Source organism: Delphinus delphis, chromosome 7, assembly GCF_949987515.2.
Source record: "Delphinus delphis chromosome 7, mDelDel1.2, whole genome shotgun sequence".
Taxonomy (NCBI): domain Eukaryota; kingdom Metazoa; phylum Chordata; class Mammalia; order Artiodactyla; family Delphinidae; genus Delphinus; species Delphinus delphis.
This window is the reverse complement of record NC_082689.1, coordinates 80,339,186-80,353,741: the sequence shown is the minus strand read 5'-3', so window position 1 is coordinate 80,353,741 and position 14,556 is coordinate 80,339,186.

The following is a 14,556-nucleotide window of genomic DNA, read 5'->3' as shown; positions in this document are numbered from 1 at the left end:
GCTATACAGTAGGTTCTTGTTAGTTATCTATTTTGTACATACTATCAATAGTGTATATAGGTCAATCCCAGTCTCCTAATTCATCCCACACCCCTTTCCCCCTTGGTCCATACATTTGTTCTCTACATTTGTGTCTTTATTTCTGCTTTGCAAATAAGATCATCTATACCATTTTTCTAGATTCCGCATGTATGCGTTAATATACAATATTTGTTTTTCTCTTTCTGACTTCACTCCGTATGACAGTCTCTAGGTCCATCCACATCTCTACCACCCTATATACATATTTAACATCTTTATCGGAGTATAATTGCTTTACAATGTTTTGTTAGTTTCTGCTGTATAAAAAAGTGACTCAGCTATACGTATACATATATCCCCATATCCCGTCCCTCTTGAGTCTCCCTCCCACCCTCCCTATCCCACCCCTCTAGGTGGTCACAAAGCACCGAGCTGATCTCTCTGTGCTATGCAGCTGCTTCCCACTAGCTATCTATTTTATATTTGATAATGTATATCTGTCCAGGCCACTCTCTCATTTCGCCCCAGCTTACCCTTCCCCCTCCCCGTGTCCTCAAGTCCATTCTCTATGTCTGCGTTTTTATTCCTGTCCTGCCCCTAGGTTCTTCAGAACCATTTTTTTCTTTTAAATTCCATATATATGTGTTAGCATACAGTATTTGTTTTTCTCTTTCCTACTTACTTCACTCTGTATGACAGACTCTAGGTCCATCCACCTCACTACAAATAACTCAGTTTCATTTCTTTTTATGGCTGAGTAATATTCCATTGTATATATGTGCCATATCTTCTTTATCCATTCATCTGTCGATGGACACTTAGTTTGCTTCCATGTCCTGGCTATTGTAAATAGTGCTGCAATGAACATTGTGGTACATTACTATTTTGAATTACGGTTTTCTCAGGGTATATGCCCAGTAGTGGGATTGCTGTGTCGTATGGTAGTTCTATTTTTCGTTTTTTAAGGAATCTCCATACTGTTCTCCATAGTAGCTGTATCAATTTACATTCCCAACAGTGCAAGAGAGTTCCCTTTTCTCCACACCCTTTCCAGCATTTATTGTTTGTAGAATTTTTGATGATGGACATTCTGACTGGTGTGAGGGGATACTTCATTGTAGTTTTGATTTGCATTTTTCTAATGATTAGTGATGTTGAGCATCCTTTCATGTGTTTTCTGACAGTCTGTATATCTTCTCCGGAGAAATGCCCATTTAGATCTTCTGCCCATTTCTGGATTGAGTCGTTTGTTTTTTTGATATTGAGCTGCATAAGCTGCTTTTATATTTTGGAGATTAATCCTTTGTCAGTTGCTTCATTTGCAAATAGTTCCTCCCATTCTGAGGGTTGTCTTTTCATCTTGTTTATGGTTTCCTTTGCTGTGCAGAAGCTTTTAAGCTTCATTAGTTCCCATTTGTTAATTTTTCTTTTTATTTCCATTTCTCTAGGTGGTGGGTCAAAAAGGATCTTGCTGTGATTTATGTCATAGAGTGTTCTGCCTATGTTTTCCTCTAAGAGTTTTATAGTGTCTGGCCTTACATTTAGGTCTTTAATCCATGTTGAGTTTATTTTTGTGTATGGTGTTAGGGAGTGTTCTAATTTCATTCTTTTACATGTAGCTCTTCAGTTTCCCCAGCAACACTTATTGAAGAGGCTGGCTTTTCTCCATTGTATATCCTTGCCTGCATTATCAAAGATAAGGTGGCCATATGTGCATGGGTTTAACTCTGGGCTCTCTATCCTGTTCCATTGACCTCTATATTTCTGTTTTTGTGCCAGTACCATACTGTCTTGATTATGGTAGCTTTGTAGTATAGTCTGAAATCAGGGAGCCTGATTCTTCCAGCTCCATTTTTCTTTCTCAAGATCGCTTTGGCTGTTTGGGGTCTTCTGTGTTTCCATGCAAATTGTGAAATTTTTTGTTCTAGTTCTGTGAAAAATGCCATTGGTAGTTTGATAGGGATTGCATTGAATCTGTAGATGGCTTTGGGTAGTGTAGTCATTTTCACAATGTTATTTCTTCCATTCCAAGAACATGGTGTATCTCTCCATCTGTTTATATCATCTTTACTTTCTTTCATCAGTGTCTTATAGTTTTCTGCATACAGGTCTTTTGTCTCCTTAGACAGGTTTATTCCTAGGTATTTTATTCATTTTGTTGCAGTGGTAAGTGGGAATGTTTCCTTAATTATTGTTTCATATTTTTCACCATTAGTGTATAGGAATGCAAGAGATTTCCGTGCATTAATGTTGTATCCTGGTACTTTACCAAATTCATTGATTAGTTCTAGTAGTTTTCTGGTAGCATCTTTAGGATTCTCTATGTATAGTATCATGTCATCTGCAAACAATGATAGTTTTACTTCCTCTTTTCCGATTTGGATTCCTTTCATTTCTTTTTCTTCTCTGACTACTGTGATTAGGACTTCCAAAACTATGTTGAATAATAGCTGTGAGAGTGGGTAACCTTGTCTTGTTCCTGATCTTAGTGGAAACGGTTTCAGTTTTTCACCATTGAGAACGATGTTGGCTGTGGATTTTTCATATATGGCCTTTACTATGTTGAGGTAAGTTCCCTCTATGCCTACTTTCTGGAGGGTTTTTATCATAAATGGGTGTTGAATTTTGTCGAAAGCTTTTTCTGCATCTACTGAGATGGTCATATGGTTTTTCTCCTTCAATTTATTAATATGGTTTATCACATCAATTGATTTGCATATACTGAAGAATCCTTGCATGCCTGAGCTAAACCCCACTAGATCATAGTGTATGATCCTTTTAATACGCTCTTGGATTCTGTTTGCTAGTATTTTGTTGAGGATTTTTGCATCTATGTTCATCAGTAATATTTGCCTATAGTTTTTTTTCTTTGTGACATCTTGGTCTAGTTTTGGTATCAGGGTGATGGTGGCCTCGTAGAGTGAGTTTGGGAGTGTTCCTCCCTCTGCTATATTTTGGAAGAGTTTGAGAAGGATAGGTGTTAGCTCTTCTCTAAATGTTTGATAGAATTCGCCTCTGAAGCCATCTGGTCCTGGGCGTGCGTTTGTTGGAAGATTTTTTTTTTTTTTTTTTGCGGTACGCGGGCCTCTCACTGTTGTGGCCTCTCCCATTGTGTCACAGGCTCCAGACGCACAGGCTGAGTGGCCATGGCTCACGGGCCTAGCTGCTCCATGGCATGTGGGATCTTCCCGGACCGGGGCACGAACCCGTGTCCTCTGCATCGGCAGGTGGACTCTCAACCACTGCGCCACCAGGGAAGCCCTGTTGGAAGATTTTTAATCACAGTTTCCATTTCAGTGCTTGTGATTGGTCTGTTTATATTTTCTATTTCTTCCTGGTTCACTCTTGGAAGGTTGTGCTTTTCCAAGAGCTTGTCCATTTCTTCCAGGTTGTCCATTTTATTGGCATGTAGTTGCTTGTAGTAATCTCTCATGATCCTTTGTATTTTTGCAGTGTCAGTTGTTACTTGTCCTTTTTCATTTCTAATTCTATTGATTTGAGTCTTCTCCCTTTTTTTCTTGATGAGTCTGGCTAATGGTTTATCAATTTTGTTTACCTTCTCAAAGAGCCAGCTTTTAGTTTTATTGATCTTTGATATTATTTTCCTTCATTTATTTTTCATTTATTTCTGATCTGACTTTCATGATTTGTTCCTTCTGCTAACTTTTGGGTTTTTTGTTTTTCTTTCTCTAATTTCTTTAGGTGTAAGTTTAGGTTGTTTATTTGAGTTGTTTCTTGTTTCTTGAGGTAAGATTGTATTGGTATAAACTTCCCTCTTAGAACTGCTTTTGCTGCATCCCATAGGTTTTGGGTCATTGTGTTTTCATTGTCATTTGTTTCTAGGTATGTTTTGATTTCCTCTTTTATTTATTCAGTGATCTCTTGATTATTTAGTAGCATATTGTTTAGCCTCCATGTGTTTGTATTTTTTATAGTTTTTTTCCTGTAATTGATATCTAGTCTCATAGTGTTGTTGTCAGAAAAGATACTTGATACAATTTCAATTCTCTTAAGTTTACTAAGCCTTGATTTGTGACCCAAGATATAATGTATCCTGGAGAATGTTCCATGAGCACTTAAGAAGAAAGTGTATTCTGTTGTTTTGGGATGGAATATCCTATAAATATCAATTAAGTCCATCTTGTTTAATGTGTCATCTAAAGCTTGTGTTTCCTTATTTATTTTCATTTTGGATGCTCTATGCATTGGTGAAAGTGGTGTGTTAAAGTCCCCTACTATTATTGTGTTACTGTCAATTTCCCCTTTTATGGCTGTTTGCATTTGCCTTATGTATTGAGGTGCTCCTATGTTGGGTGCATAAATACTTACAATTATTATATGTTCTTCTTGGATTGGTCCCTTGATCATTATGTAGTGTCCTTTGTCTCTTGTAACAGCCTTTATTTTAAAGTCTATTTTGTCTGATATGAGTATTGCTACTCCAGCTTTCTGTTGATTTCCATTGGCATGGAATATCTTTTTCCATCCCCTCACTTTCAGTCTGTATGTGTCCCTAGGTGTGAGGTGGGTCTCTTGTAGACAGCATATATATATGGGTGTTGTTTTTGTATCCATTCAGCCAGTCTATGTCTTTTGGTTGGAGCATTTAATCCATTTACATATAAAGGTAATTATCGATATGTATGTTCCTATTACCATTTTCCTAAGAGTTTTGGGTTTAGTTTTGTAGCTCTTTTCCCTCTCTTGTGTTTCCTGCCTAGAGAAGTTCCTTTAGCATCTGTTGTAAAGCTGGTTTGGTGGTGCTGAATTTTCCTAGCTTTTGCTTGTCTGTAAAGGTTTTAATTTCTCTGTCAAATCTGAATGAGATCCTTGCTCTGTAGAGTAATCTTGGTTGTAGGTTTTTCCCTTTCATCACTTTAAATATGTCCTGCCAGTCCCTTCTGGCTTGCAAAGTTTCTGCTGAAAGATCAGTTGTTAACCTCATGGGGATTCCCTTGTATGTTATTTGTTGCTTTTCCCTTGCTGCTTTTAATATTTTTTCTTTGTATTTAATTTTTTTTTTTTTTTTCTTTGCGGTACGTGGGCCTCTCACTGTTGTGGTCTCTCCCATTGTGGAGCACAGGCTCCGGATGTGCAGGCTCAGTGGCCATGGCTCATGGGCCTAGCTGCTCCGCGGCCTGTGGGATCTTCCCGGACCGGGGCGCGAACTCGTGTCCCCTGCATTGGCAGGCAGACTCTCAACCACTGTGCCATGAAGGAAGCCCTGTATTTAATTTTTGATAGTTTGATAAATATGTGTCTTGGCATGTTTCTCCTTGGATTTATCCTGTATGGGATTCTCTGTGCTTCCTGGACTTGATTGACTATTTCCTTTCCCATATTAAGGAAGTTTTCAACTATAATCTCTTCAAATATTTTCCTAGTCCCTTTCTTTTTCTCTTCTTCTGGGACCCCTATAATTCGAACGTTGGTATGTTTAATGTTGTCCCAGAGGTCTCTGAGACTGTCCTAAATTCTTTTCATTCTTTTTTTTTTATTCTGCTTTGCAGTAGTTATTTCTGCTGTTTTGTCTTCCAGGTCACTTATCCGTTCTTCTGCCTCAGTTATTCTGCTCCTTCTAGAGAATTTTTAACTTCATTTCTTGTGTTGTTCATCATTGTTTCTTTGCTCTTTAGTTCTTCTAGGTCCTTGTTAAATGTTTCTTGTGTTTTTTTTTCCATTCTATTTCCAAGGTTTTGGATCATCTTTACTATTATTATTATGATTTCTTTTTCAGGTAGACTGCCTATTTCCTCGTTATTTGTTTGGTCTGGTAGGTTTTTACCTTGCTCCTTCATCTGCTGCGTATTTCTCTGTCTTCTCATTATGCTTAATTACTGTGTTTAGGGTCTCCTTTTTGCAGGCTGCAGGTTCGTAGTTCCCATTGTTTCTGGTGTCTGCCCCCAGTGGGTAAAGTTGGTTCAGTGGGTTGTGTAGGCTTCCTGGTGGGGGGAATGGTGCCTGTGTTCTGGTGGATGAGGCTGGGTCTTGTCTTTCTGGTGGGCAGGACCATGTCTGGTGGTGTGTTTTGGGGTGTCTGGGAACTTATTATGATTTTAGGCAGCCTCTCTGCTAATGGGTGGGGGTGTGTTCCTGTCTTGCTAGTTGTTTGGTATGGAGTGTCCAGTACTTGAGCTTGCTGGTTGTTGAGCTGGGTCTTAACGTTGAGGCGGAGATCTCTGGGAGAGCTCTTGCTGACTGATATTACGTGGGACCGGGAGGTCTCTGGTGGTCCAACGTCCTGAACTTGGCCCTCCCACCTCAGAGACTCAGGCCTGACACCCGGTTGGAGCACCAAGACCGTTTTAGCCACACGGCTCAGAAGAAAAGGGAGAAAAAAAGAAAGAAGGAAAAAATATAATAAAATAAAAAAGGTATTAAAATAAAAAATATTAAAAGAAAAAAATTAAAATGTAAAAAAAAGAAAGAGAGCAACCAAACCAATGAACAAATCCACCAATGATAACAAGCACTAAAAACTATACTAAGATAAACATAAAAATCAGAAACTTGTCAGTTGCATATTGCAAACCCCAAGTGTACAGTTACTCCCAAAGTCCACCACCTCAATTTTGGGATGATTCGTTGTCTATTCAGATATTCCACAGATGCAGCGTACATCAACTTGATTGTGGAGATTTAATCCTGTGCTCCCGAGGCTGCATGGAGTAGTTTCCCTTTCTCTTCTTCATACAGCTCCTAGAGTTCAGCTTTGGATTTGGCCCCGCCTCTGCATGTAGGCCACCCTCTGGTGTCTGTTGTTCACCCAGAGAGGAGGGGGTTAAAGGAGCGGCTGATTAGGGGGCTCTGGCTCACTCAGGCTGGGGAGAGGGAGGAGTACGGAATGCGGGACAAGCCTGTGGTGGCAGAGGGCAGTGTGAGGTGGCAACAGTCTGAGGCATGCCGTGTGTTCTCCCAGGGAAGTTGTCCCTGGATCACGGGACCCTGGCAGTGGCAGGCTGCACAGTCTCCCAGGAGGGGAGGTGTATATAGTGACCTGTGTTTGCACACAGGATTCTTGGTGGCTGCAGCAGCAGCCTTAGAGTTTCATGCCCGTCTCTGGCTTCTGCGCTGATAGCCGCAGCTCGCGCCTGTCTCTGGAGCTCATTTAGGCGGTGCTCTGAATCTCCTCTCCTGGTGCACCCCAAAACAATGGTCTCTTGACTCTTAGGCAGGTCCAGGCTTTTTCCCGGACTCCCTCCCGGCTAGCCGTGGTGCACTAGCCCCCTTCAGGCTGTGTTCACGCAGCCAACCCCAGTCCTCTCCCTGGGATCCGACCTCCTACGCCTGAGCCTCAGCTCCCAGCCCCCACCTGCCCCAGTGGGTGAGCAGACAAGTGTCTCAGGTTGGTGAGTGCTGGTCAGCACTGATCCTCTGTGCAGGAATCTCTCCACTTTGCTCTCTGCACCCCTGTTGCTGTGCTCTCCTCCGTTGGCTCTGAAGCTTCCCCCACCACACCCCCTGTTTCCACCAGTGCAAGGGCTTCCTAGTGTGTGGAAACTTTTCCTCCTTCACAGCTCCCTCCCAGAGGTCCAGGTCCTGTCCCTATTCTTTTGTCTCTGTTTTGTTTTTTTCTTTTGCCCTGCCCAGTTACATGTGAATTTTCTTGCCTTTTGGGAAGTCTGTCATCTTCTGCCAGCTTTCAGTAGGTGTTCTGTAGTTGTTCCACATGTAGATGCATTTTTGATGTATTTGTGGGGAGGATGGTGATCTCCACTTCTTATTCCTCTGCCATCTTAAAGATATATCAGTGTATATCAATGTATATCAGTGTATATCCACTCTTGAAGGAGCTGAATGACGAGCCATTCTGTGCTGTCTTAAAGAATATGTTACTATATATTTTCAGAGTTAAAAGGAAACCTGAATGACTGTCTTATCAATTTCCCATCCTTCAAGTGGAGTCACATATAAGTTAGTTCATACCAGTGAGATATTACCCAATTTTGAACTTTCTCTAGCAAAAGCCTTCCTTCTCAATACCCAATTTCTAGTGAATTTAGCAAACCTCACAGTGAGGAAAACCTTCATAAATAACTTCCCTTTCAATCAGGTCCATTTTTTGCTTCTGTCCTGTACAGAGGACAGCTGGTCCAAATGTGTTTGAGATTCTTGACTTTCTTTTGACCATTTTAACATTTACATTGATTTTGGAGGTTTTGTTTTATTCTCCTGTTTTCTTGCTTTTTGTCAAAAGCATTTTGTCATCTGGCTTTTTTCTTTTTCTTTAAGTTAAATACATTAATCTTGGTTGGAGAATATTAGGACAGCATTTGAGATAAGTTGAGACCCCCTAGGATGTTTTATATTTGACCTTGGGATTCATTGCTTTATGTGTAGTAATATTTTGAGTTCTTGAAAGTTGCCAGTGATACCTATATCTTACTCTTTTCTTAGTCACATTACTTGATCTTCCCTAATATTTCTCGTAACTACATAACATGTATATAGTTATGATAGTTTTATACATGCTAACCATGTAAGCAGAATATGTATTATCAATATGTATTATCTAAAAATAGATATTTTTCCCTAAAGAACTGTCTGAACTAAATATATTTACAGATTTATAATTCAAGTGATTAAAGGTAGGGATATTGGTCTTTAATATGTAAATAGGTTATATTTTACAACAGCAAATAATCAGCAAATTTTAATTTTGTCTATTTTTTATTCAGTTTTAGAATGTAAATGATGCCAAGGAATTTAATCTTAAAATATTGTAATTCATATAGTTGAGGAAAAATATTTTTATGTTGTATAAGGGAATCAAATTTTTATTTTTATTATTTTTATAAATTCATTTTTTATTTTATTTATTTTTTGCTGCATTGGGTCTTTGTTGCTGCGTGCGAGCTTTCTCTAGTTGCAGCGAGTGGGGGCTACTCTTCATTGTAGTGCACAGGCTTCTCATTGCGGTGGCTTCTCTTGTTGTGGAGCACGGGCTCTAGGCATGTGGGCTTCAGTAGTTGTGGTGCGTGGGCTCAGTAGTTGTGGCTCGCAGGCTCTAGAGCGCAGGCTCAGTAGTTGTGGTGCACGGGCTTAGTTGCTCCGTGGCATGTGGGATCTTCCCAAACCAGGGCTCGAACCCGTGTCCCCTGCATTAGCAGGCAGATTCTTAACCACTGCACCACCAGGGAAGCCTGGAATCAAACTTTTTAAAAAAATTATTATACTGTGTCCCACATCTAATAGGATTTTGTTTATTTTATTATTATTTTTTAGAAGGGCATAACATTTTGCCATAAAATGGAATTGTTTGGACTGGTTCTTTGGTTTAGAATGATAGGTAATACTGTTTCTCTCTCTCTCTCTTTTTTTTCTCTCTTTACTGTAAGAAGCTGTATCTGATGTTTTATCTGTTTTATCTTGCTATAAAAAGATTCAGTCCATCCAATTAGTTAATTTTTTGAAGCTGACATTATGGCAGCCCATTCATTTGAGTCTCACCCTATAGCTTAAGCAATCAATTCAGTTTGCATGGAAAGGGCATAAGGACAGAGAAGGTTGTGAAAATTCTCACTGAAGGAAGAATAGTGAAGCTGGAATCATCATTTGTCCTGATTTATCTCAGTTTCCTTTAATATGGGAATATTAATGCCCTCTTTCTCTGTTCACTCCAAAATTATGTTTTAAGCTTAAATCCAAATCTAGATTTAGGATTATTTTTTAGTTTTGAAGAGCAGGTCGGCATTTTCCATCTCAGACATCATGTTTATTAGAAATCTAGGCTGTGCCACTTGAGTAGAGGAATTTCTTAACTCCAAAATTTATGAGACTTCTGTCTTTTAGGAGAAAAATATGGGATTTTCTTTCCTTAAAGCATGTTTTTATTGGGACAGCCTGTTTGCCGTTGCAGCTTAAAACTGATCCCCAAAGAGTAAAACCTCAATGAATCATTGGGTTGCTTGCCTTGGAGCAAGGCCAGGAGCAGTACATTTTCAAGATAAACAGTGTTCAGGCTGAAAGAATGGCACAGATTTCTCAGGTGGAGTGTTCTCACTCCCCTTCCGACATGTACTATATTACAGTGTCTTACAGATAAGCCTTGAGGGAAAGCCAGCCTGAAATAACTTTATTTCATGATAGTTATTTCCTGGATATTTTAACCAAGTTTTCTTGAATAGTCCAGAGAACATGGCTTTGAATTCATTGACACTCACTGGTTGATGCCTGTTTTTATGTTCATCTCCACATTTTAATGAAGCAGGGGCCCTGATACCTGTTTTGTTCATTGCTGTATCCTGACTCCTAGCACAGAGCCTTGCCCAGACCAGGTGCTCGGCACACATTGACTGAATGCATGTTGAATGAATGAATTCAGGTTCACATCAATTGAAATTTGATTATAAACATAAGTCTAGGATGCTGTAAATGCAGCCAAATTATACCAGACTGGAACTTCTGGTCTTTATAATTGGCCATGTTTATGCCTTCTAAATAACCATACTATGGTAGTTATGAGTCGACTCATTCTTGTTTATTCGTCCCTTCATTCATCCAGAAGATATTTATTACCTTGTCCGTGGTTGGCATTTTGCTAGCAATTAAGATATAGCAATGAGATATATCAGGCCTCTTGGATATATCAAGATGCATGAGGCATTTGCCCACTGTCCTTGGTCTTGCCATTCTGTATTTGGTTTGTTTAAGGTAAGCACAAAAATATTTACAAAATAAGGTCAATAAGGGAGAGACTGAAATGGTCAGAGTAGGGAGAAATCATGCATTGCTAAGGGATAGAAGAGGTTTACTGAAGAAGCTAGGACTCAAGGATACATAGGATTTCAGAAGGTAAAATTGGTGACAGAGAGCTTCCCAGTGCTGTATGAGTAGTGTGCATGAGTGTGTGAGTGTGTGTGTGTACATTTGAACATTTCACTGGAGAGAAGAGGAATGGGGCAGAAAAAGAGAAATATGTTCCAAGACAAATTAATTGTTTTACCTACGTTAGCACTCTTACTCTATTCCTATATCTGAGGAGATTGGAGACCCCTGGGGTTAGTGCTTTCGTCTTTGTATTCTCCATGATCCTTTGTCAGTATATGCTCATGGTCAGGTTTCTGGAACTTACAGTGGCTTGTTTGGATTGAGAGTGCCGCTGACTGGTATAATAATGCATTGTTTGGGAGACCAAGATTAGAGACATTTAGTTGCTTCTGCTTGCTCATCTCACCAAAATCAACTATTAATCACAACCTAGTTCAGTTTTTCTAAGTAAGAGTGTTACACCTGGGGATTATTTGTAGACATTTTCTTAGAGTACAAAAGTATCCTTTAAAGCATTGAGCAGATTTTAACAGAAGATAATGCTTGTGATTTTAAAGTTAATACAGTAACAAGCAAACATCATACATTCCCTGAACTTTCATATGAATAAAGTTTAATTTATTTGCTCATTTTATTCTTTCAAATCAATTTTACTAATGTGTATTCATGGAATCTTGTTGACATTTTCTTTATTATCCAAAACTATACCTTGTTTTCATGCTAAAGTGTTCTCCCCATATTCAGGGACCGATGTGTACAGTGAGTTGTTCTAGATCAGGCATTTATAAAAAGATGATGTGTGTACTTGGTGCAGTCCATATATCCTGTGGAATTATATGAAATCCTACATGCACACAGTCAATCCTCATTATTCATGGATTCTGTATATGAAAATTTGCCTACTTAATAAAATTTTTTGTAACCTCCAAATCAATACTCATAGTGCTTCTGTAGTCGTCAGCAGACATGCACAGAGCAGCAGAAATTTGAAGTTGCCCAACATACACTCCCAGCTGAGGTCCATCAAGGCAACCCTTACCTTCCTGTTTCAGTGCTCAGACTGTAAACGTGCCTTTTTCGTAGTCTGTTTGGTGCCATGTTTTTCATAATTTTGTGCTTTCTATGGGTGATTTTCCTGTTTGAAATGACCCCCAAGCATACTGCTAAAGTGTTGTCTCGTGTTTCCAAGAGCAAGAAGGCTGTGCTGTGCCTTATGGAGAAAATATATGTGCCAGATAAGCTTCATTCTGGCATGAGTTATGGTGCTCTGACTGTGGGTTCAATGTTAATGAATCAACAGTATATATTAAATAAGGTGTCTTTAAACAGAAACACACATAAAACAAAGTTATGTATTGATTGGTTGAGGAAAATGTTGTGTCCAGACGCTCACAGGAACCTAACCCTGCGTTCCCCCTAGTGATGGTTTAGTATTCGCTAATTCAGTGTTCCTGGTGACTGTATAGAACGTACCTCCAGTGAATAACAAGAATTGAGGTGCACGTGTCTTTCTGAGGCGAGAGACCGTAATACTCATCAGATTCTCCACGGGGACCGTGGCTCCCTCGAAGCCTAAGAACCCTTGTTTCTCTTTGGGAGTTCTTCCCATTCTGGTATTCTCGGACTACTAGGCCTGCTATGTAGAAACTGGAGCTAGTGTGCTGGTACTGAAGTGTTAAAGAAAGAGAGCAACACAGAGATCCGGAAACTAGAGATCCACATCTCCACGTCTCCACTGACTGAGTAATCTCACCATTACTGACTTTTGCAGTCAGATGGAGCTGGTTTGAATCCTAATTTTTCAGCTTACTAGCTTTGTGATCCTTGGCAAAAATGTTTAACCTCTTTGAGTTTTCTTCTATGTCAGGTAGACACAATAATACCTACCTTGGAAGGTTATTTTAAAGATTAAATTAGAGGATGAGTTTAAAGAACCATGTAAAGTCCCTGGGAATAGTCAAAACCATTATTATAAATGTCATTATGGTACAGTATACACTTAATAGATCATTGTTAGTTTCTCTCTTTTTCTGCTTCCCACTTGGGAATAGCATGAGATCCATTTTCTAATAACTGGATGAATTAAATTAACTCTGGAATTGCCTCTTTCTCGCAGGCAATAACTAGTGGAGAAAGCAGGACGTGCTCTCAGGGCTCTGGTTTTCTTCCTGCTGATTTCTCTGGTCCGGAGGGCCACTGCAGTGATGATGGATGACTGGAGCTCTGGGTGGCACTGATGGGGAGCACTGTTTTGGTTACAAGGGGGATAACCATCCCCAACTCCTGACCAAGAATGGAGGGCTCATGCTTCAGTGCTCTCCCAGGTGCCTGTCTCCCAAAGGGAAGATGGGGTGACTGTAGCAGTTCAGAGGCCTGTGAATGACACTCAGATGCCCTCTTCACATCCACCTGAAGGGGACTCTTAGGATTTCACTTTCCTAATTTGAGAACCTGAAACCCCATTTCTCCTTAAGAATGTCTTAGGCTAATTATTTCCCATAGCATTTCAGAATTCCCCTGACATCTTAAATATGTAAGACAACGTAAGTATGATGACACATCATTGAAGAATGAGGTTTTCTACATTAATGGGTTTTCCAGGTGAAACTGGTCCCTTGCTGTGTTTTGCTTTAATAATTTCATAGAACTGGTCATAAGTTGTATTATACACTTTTTTGACATCTTATATGTGTTTAAATAAAGTGGATAATTTAAACTTTTCTTGATTACTTATGAGTGAACTGCTGTACTATGTTATAGAACATAGCAACTCCCTCAGAGCCTGCTAAAGCAAGTAGATGAATTGTCCACATATATTAATAACCTTAGTTTGCTTACTTTGAGTTTTTTTAAAATGTTGTTGGATTTTTGTTACTAGGTGACATAAGTTGGTGAGGAATGCCAACGTAGTTCACATTCTTGAATGAGTTATGGTAAAAATGATAAAGTAAGTTCTGATTATTTGCATATCAACACAATCCCAACCATTTGCATCCATATTCGTTTACTAAATATATGGACATTATCATATTTATTAATATAAAGTACTGTAGCATTATAGTAATACATTTGATATTTATATTTAATGTATTAATATAACATATTTGAATGGATTAAAATATACACAGGACTTTAATATATATTTTTCCCTCATTCCTGTGAATTCTTGCTCCGCATAAGCCAATGAAATAGGCCTAGGATATTTTGTGGCCCGGGATGAAGCTGGTTACTGAGGAGTTTGAAACCTCAAGATAGCCCCACAATATTACTATGAATTGGATGCGTTAGTCATAAATATGTTTCCTCAGAGTGCAGTGTTTATATACCATTTCCTGTCTAGTTCTAGGCCTCTGAAGTTGACCCTTAGGCGCCACCATTTTCTGTCTAGAGGTAACATTATACCCAAGGGCTCACAGAATGACCTCACTCCTTTTAGGTCTGGCAAAATTAACCTTTTGTCTGCAATATAATCTCACTCAATTAAAAACAAACAACAATGGCCAGAATATAAATAAAAACAACAGCAGGCTTTACTCTCCAGTGTGTCTCTTTTGCCCTGGATGGAAATGACCCAACTCAAAGCCCCTGTGCTGATTTACTTTGGTGCTAGCTGAGTGATGCTGGACCTGGCAGGCAAACTTTCAGTTTCTCTCTGTCCGTAACAGCCAAAATGGCCGTCTCTGCATAATTTGAAAACTACAGTCAGTGAAATACAGACAAAGAAATGTGGTTGCTGTGAAATAAAATGACTATCACAAAGGGAGA